The 6,138-nt window shown below is 40.6% G+C and overlaps 1 long non-coding RNA gene across 1 annotated transcript in view; it reads right to left on the bottom strand.

Moving 5' to 3' along the window:
* Positions 1–3,130: 3,130 nt before the first annotated feature.
* The window catches only part of LOC147753890 (uncharacterized), a 29,238-nt gene continuing 26,230 nt past the window's right edge, over positions 3,131–6,138 (bottom strand). Inside the window, exon 3 of the long non-coding RNA XR_015313967.1 lies at positions 3,131–3,811. This is a non-coding gene — a long non-coding RNA (uncharacterized LOC147753890). The remainder of the gene's footprint in view (positions 3,812–6,138) is intronic.

The following is a 6,138-nucleotide window of genomic DNA, read 5'->3' as shown; positions in this document are numbered from 1 at the left end:
CTATTGTTCTTAATTGCAGATTTCCTTCTAATAGGAAGCTTGAAGTAGCGGAAAACCCTGGCTCTCTTGTTTAAGGCCGAAACTTCTCCGTACCTATGTTCCTGCTAAAACGTCACTTCCTGTAACGTGGCGCGATGTGGGCAATGACCGCTACGTAGAAAACAGTTACATAATTCTTTGTAGAATGTCGGGCCATATATAAAGACTTGCTCGGCGACGTAAGCATTGATAACCTTATTGTTTACACTGCTATGGATATATGGAGCTATATGTGAATATTGTTGAACATTGAACCATCTCAGACCCTTTTATATACAGCAATAGCGTCACAGTAATACGTTCGCCGTAGCCTGACAATTACCATACGATTATGGTAATCGTTCGAATTAACGTCTTTTGGTAATTAATTAAGGGCCTTTACCTGAAATCGACTAGCTATAGATACACATGTGCTATGACAATAGTTTTTATAAGCTACTTTGTAAGAACGAACCCGATAATTGCATTTCCAAATAAAACATTTCATTTTTGGTCGAGAAGATATTGTCTAAAAGAAAGATGTATTTAATATTTCGTGCTAAGTTATACGGGCGGACGCAGAACCATTTATTCCCATTGGAAAATCACACACCCGAATTCTCGCCCATACCCCTCGCTTCGATAGGTGGTGGGATACCAACTGATCGAAAGTTTTGTTGGCAGCTGACGCTGACCAACCGTGAGAAATCCGATTGGAGATCTTAACGCCCGGAATGGGAAAGCGCGGCTCCGCTTAATATAGTTTGACTTTCTTATGCTTTTGATAGGATAGCAACGATGCCACGTTCCTGAATCGTGGTCACAATTGGTATAGACTTGCCCATTGGTGCGTCTACTCAATCCATATTTAGCGTCGCGAGTCGTTGTAGCGCACCATATAGGCGTAATTAAGCGTCAGCATCTTCAGGCGCGTCTGTAGACCCGCAATACCGAGAAAACATGATACGTGGCTAAAAAAGCCCTCTGTCAAATTCAATAAAAAATATTTCGGCTACTTATAATGTCTCTAGAGTGTCTCTATGTCATAAAGTCTTTCAATCTGCGATAGACTTACACAAAAAGAAGCTAACTAAAACCGACAAAGCTGCCAAGCAAGCCCTATATAAGAATATATAGAATATATATGGAGAATAAAATTCGACCCCATCGTAGCGTAACATTTGCTGTGGCTTTTATACTATATGAGCCTGTTGCAACCCGTCGGGAAGCCGCAGGGGCTGATCGCCCATCGAGACCGTACCTGGGGTGTTCATACGGTTTTCTTGAGCAGATGCTCAAACTCGTTCCGCAAAGGTCTCATCGGACGAATTCGGTTATGCTCACTCAACCTTTGTAGTTCGGGTAATAATTTTTCGGATGTGCTCGTGATGGCTTGGTAGAGAACTTTTGTCAACTTCATCACTTCCAGTGAATTGGACGGCTAGCCGACTACTTAGCAAGACTTGACGCCCAAGCATCACACTTGTTGACATTTAGTAGTGCCCGTATTGCGTACAGCGGTAACAAACAACATCGACTCAGTTCAGGCTAGATCTGTATACTGGAGGCCGATTCCCTTCGATATCGTCAAATCGCTGGGGGTTAAAGATGCCATATGTAATTGGGTGCGCGCCACGACGAAATGGTCTCAAACAGAAAAACAACGTAATCGCAATCAAAATCTAATTTATCAATCCAGACCCATTCAGTCTTGATGAAAGCCGTGAAGAACTCTCCTTGTACTTTCATACGTTTGAATAACTTCTCGAGAGGGCCAATCTCGTCCCAGATGGAGCGCTCCTCGGTCATAATCTCCAGGTCTTACTATACAAGAGTGTTGCCCGGTAGACACTGCTGCAACCACCGTATGGCTTCAGAGCATTAGTGGGCCATTGCTGGCCCGCCGCCAGACGTGTTAGCCACTTAAACAACAGCCTACCGACAAGGTCAAGGGCTCCTGCTTCCACAGCCTGCTGCGAACCCTTTACGAAGTGTCGAACCAGAATAGTTAATTCTGGCACCTTTTGCGACCCAACAGCCGCTAAGAATATTACAGCGACCAGGCTCAACGACTGGCGATTAACCGACTAGTTGAAGAACAATATACATCTACCCTCGGCCGAAACGGTAAATTAATGAAGTGTAAGAATACATATTTTTTATAGTAGTATTTAACGGTTCAAATACCGGACGTAAAGTCCGAAAAGCATTAATATAAGCTTCATTTCAATATTTATGATATTTTTCTCATTTAACCCATATTATATATTATTGTTTATGCCTTCTTACATGTACAGATAATCTGTTTTTTACGATGTTCTACTAGGGTAATGCGATCAGACTTGTACGATAGCAGAAAGCCATGAAAAGATCTTTTCGGATAGTAATCACTAGACCGCTGTGTAGATCGCCGCATGAAAGCAAAGCCTGTTTCTTCTTACTTTTAAACTGTATTACAGGGCAAGGTGTGTCGCTATAGCTATGGGTCGTTTGTGTAGTTATAAACGTAAAGATCTTAGAAAAGCCATCCACTAACTCACTAGATATGGACGAATATTTTCAATAAGAAAGCACTAAATCGGAGACAAATATATGCATACTTGTACAGCATCACGTCTGACGGCGTTTTACTCTATTTAAACAAAAACGTTCGAACGCAAGGCGAACGAATTGAGTTCTATGAAAGCCTATTTCTCCTATGCTTTTTTAATCTCTCCCCACATCTCTCGTTCTCTCTCTAAAAGTCACTTGACCCTGCCATTACCGTGGCGGCCGTCACACAAAATAAAGCTATAAACTCAAGGTCAACAACTCCGATACTTTTCCTTTTCACTCCGCTATTTACTGCAAAAATAGTCAGCAACAGTGTGCAGCGGCAATAGTGTGCCACCACTCTGGGGAAGTGTATGAAAAAATAGACTACGGTCCGATCCGTAATGTCAGTGACCAGGTTAAATCATTTTTGGCCCGTTGTTGTCGCATAAAATCGCACTTGTTGCCTGCACGACGACCACCTTTGCCGTATGAAAATGTACTTTGAACGTTGCATAAAGTAAAAGTACAGCTGCTATCATTTTTATATTTTAATTTTTAATTTGTAAATTTAGGAACCTAGAGAACAGGCATTTTATGCCAATTTATATAAACTTCGTAGAAAAGTTCCTACTTTTTCATATTTTCTATGAAATTGAATTTAAATAACACGCAGCTCCAGGAAGCGAGGAAACTACGACAGTAAATCAGAGTAAAAATAATATTCTAACAAAAAATATGTCTTTCCACTCATAAAAGCTTCATTTCAGTATTACGTTGCCTTGCCACTTACAGCATGCATTGATGAACTATTTGTTACTCGAAGTTCTTTATTTGCGGAGCTTTATAGTGGCTCAATGATTTTCGTTGAAAGAATCGTATTCAATACATCCAATTTACGCCAGATGTACTTTTTCGAATTTATGTGAATCTCCCTTCCCCTTCCTCTCCTACCGCACAAACGGTCGATCCTTCGAAAACATCGTTCGTGCTTTTTGTGTGAATTGTTCAAGTGGATTTAGTTGGATGATATCTGTATTGACTTCAATCACCGCTCTCCCAGCCGCCGGTGCCCTCTCAAACCTTCACAGAGTTGCCGAACGTACTTGGTAAACTGGACACGTCGTAGAGAGTGAGGTCGCATCAGTCGCCGTTTTGCCTCCACCCTTTCGCTAGGGAAGTGCAGCAAAGGATTGTATTTGCCCGCACCTGCGCGTACGTCTACGTCGATCCAACAAAGCCGTCCTGTTGCACCTGTTACCTGTCAATTACGAACGATCATGTTTTCAGTTTACTTGCATATAAAATGATGGTAGACAATAGTTACTGGTTCTACATAGATACGCTTGAAGTTTTCTTGTCCCGTACATAGCTTCAGTATTTAGTTAATATTTATACGTGTATGAGGTCGGCCACCATCAAAACCCGAGGGTATAAGTTTTTAAGTAATCAAGTACTGCCCCTTTTTAATTTATAATGCAATATAGCAGTTCAACAAAATAAAGGTAAAACTAACATATTAACAAACGTGCTAATGTTAATATTATTGAATTTAGTTTTAAATCACTGAAACATTTATTCGTGAAGTCTCAAATAGCCTCACGCAGGCTCTGTTTTTACGTGCTGTGGTAAACAAACAAATATTTCATTATTTCCGTTGCCTCTGAGCTTGGACGCGGAAAGTCATAATTGCAGCAGAAGCAGTAGCACCATGTACCGTCAGCTCACGGAAATTTCAAAAATCTGAACGGGCAGAACCTCCTACTAAAAAGCAGCGTATCATGTATATCACAGTCGTTGTTTAAGGCTTATGATACAAATTCACGTTAACGTCCGGCAGGGCAAGTGGTATCCGGGACAGAGCCGCACTGTCCGTACAGGCTTGGTATTATAACATGTTTGGCATAAAAATCCCTTGTCTAAGATGTGAGGACGGATTCTGTATTTGTAATGCTTTGCGTTGATGAAAAACTAAGAGCTGAGGAACAAGAATAGAACTTGAAACGGTCGCAATTCCCCGAATAACTGTTGCGTCACATAGCCTGCAAGATACATGAAGATCAGAGGGTGCGGCAATAAGAAGCAATAAGATTCTTGAAAAGCTAAACTGACAATGACCCCCTAAAACAAACGTTTCTGAAAGCCTACCTGCTACCCAGTTTTGAAAGCGTAAGATCTTTCCAAGATAGCTATTTGAAGTTCAAATCCATTTAAGTGTACAGTGATAAATTAATAAGGTAGTTTCAATCTGGCATTCCATGTATTCTCTCCGGTTAAGTTTAACTTGAATAGCACGTGAAAATGAATATAAGTTAATAGTATGTTTTACTTCGATACACAGAATCATTTCGGAGAAAAAGTGGTAAATGTCTAATACATGGATATTTATGTTGGAAAACTATTAATTGCATTATTCTCGCAGGCGGCAAATGGAAACGGAGGGCCAACGAGCACATCCAATAGTAGTGAAGTGTCAGCAGTAATACAATAACTCATCCTGACTTGTCGGTCTCGTTGCAGTAGCTTACATAGAATTCCGCTTATCTGTCAAGCAAAACCAGCGTAGGCAGACGGAACGAGAAAAAAAAAAGCTATTACCACCGCGAACAGATTTGCTGTACCCTGTGGCTTTTTGCATGCTTAGGACCATTCTCTGAGTCCATATCTAAACAAACGTACATTTATCTGCGCTATTATCCGGTCTGGATTCACTGCAGTTGGCGAGGGTGTTAAGAACTTTTTGGTTGCTATATACGTAACGCACTGAATCCTATCTTAGGCCCAATGCATTCGGCTACGATGCTCCATGTGGAATTGTCCTATGCAATTTTTGGCTTTGCTTTTACCGTCAAAGACAAATGAAACATAAAATGTTAGCCCTCTAGGGAAAAACGTAACTAGGCAAAACATTAATGTAAAAATTTTCACATGGTGACCCTATGCAAGTTCAGAGTTAATCAACTCTGATTCTATTAGGTGGTGAATTAGGAGCCATAGATCATTAAGTTCTGGCAGGACAAAGAGGAGGAAGGATATAATAAATAGGAAATAATATAACTTTTTCTTTTCGCTTTCCGCATCTAAATACAGTGCGAGGCGCACCTAAGGAACACACAGAAACAAGCGGATTGTGCTAACTGCTTCGGTTTTGTAATATAACGTTTAATTCGAATTAATCAGATGCCTTTTCGACGTTCCGATTAGCTCTAAGTTTCAAGTTAATAAGAAAGTATGTAACTTATTGCATCAAACAGTACGCGCGGTTAAATGAGTACTTCCAGATGGTATCACATATTGTCGTAGTGATCGTGCGAAACAAAGCTCGCGCAGATCTCGTTGTGAAGTTGAAACACGCATGGACGAGTACAGCAGCGTCCCAAGTTAACTAAACGTAGGTATATTGTACAGTTAACGTGTACGCTATACATCCAGAATTTCATTCTCGGCCTTTCGAATACTGTAGTGTTTCCACCTTCACAATGTTGATACGATGTTTTACGCGTTAGAAAATATAAATATCCCTGTATATAAGATAGTTAGATCTTCGAAAGCTTAACAAACGCAGTAGTAATAATAACGATTCTAGTA

The sequence above is a fragment of the Varroa jacobsoni genome, unplaced genomic scaffold (genome assembly GCF_002532875.2).
Source record: "Varroa jacobsoni isolate VJ856 unplaced genomic scaffold, vjacob_1.0 scaffold_127, whole genome shotgun sequence".
NCBI classification, from domain to species: domain Eukaryota; kingdom Metazoa; phylum Arthropoda; class Arachnida; order Mesostigmata; family Varroidae; genus Varroa; species Varroa jacobsoni.
Note: the sequence above shows the minus strand (reverse complement) of the source record. Positions and strands in the feature narration are given on the sequence as shown.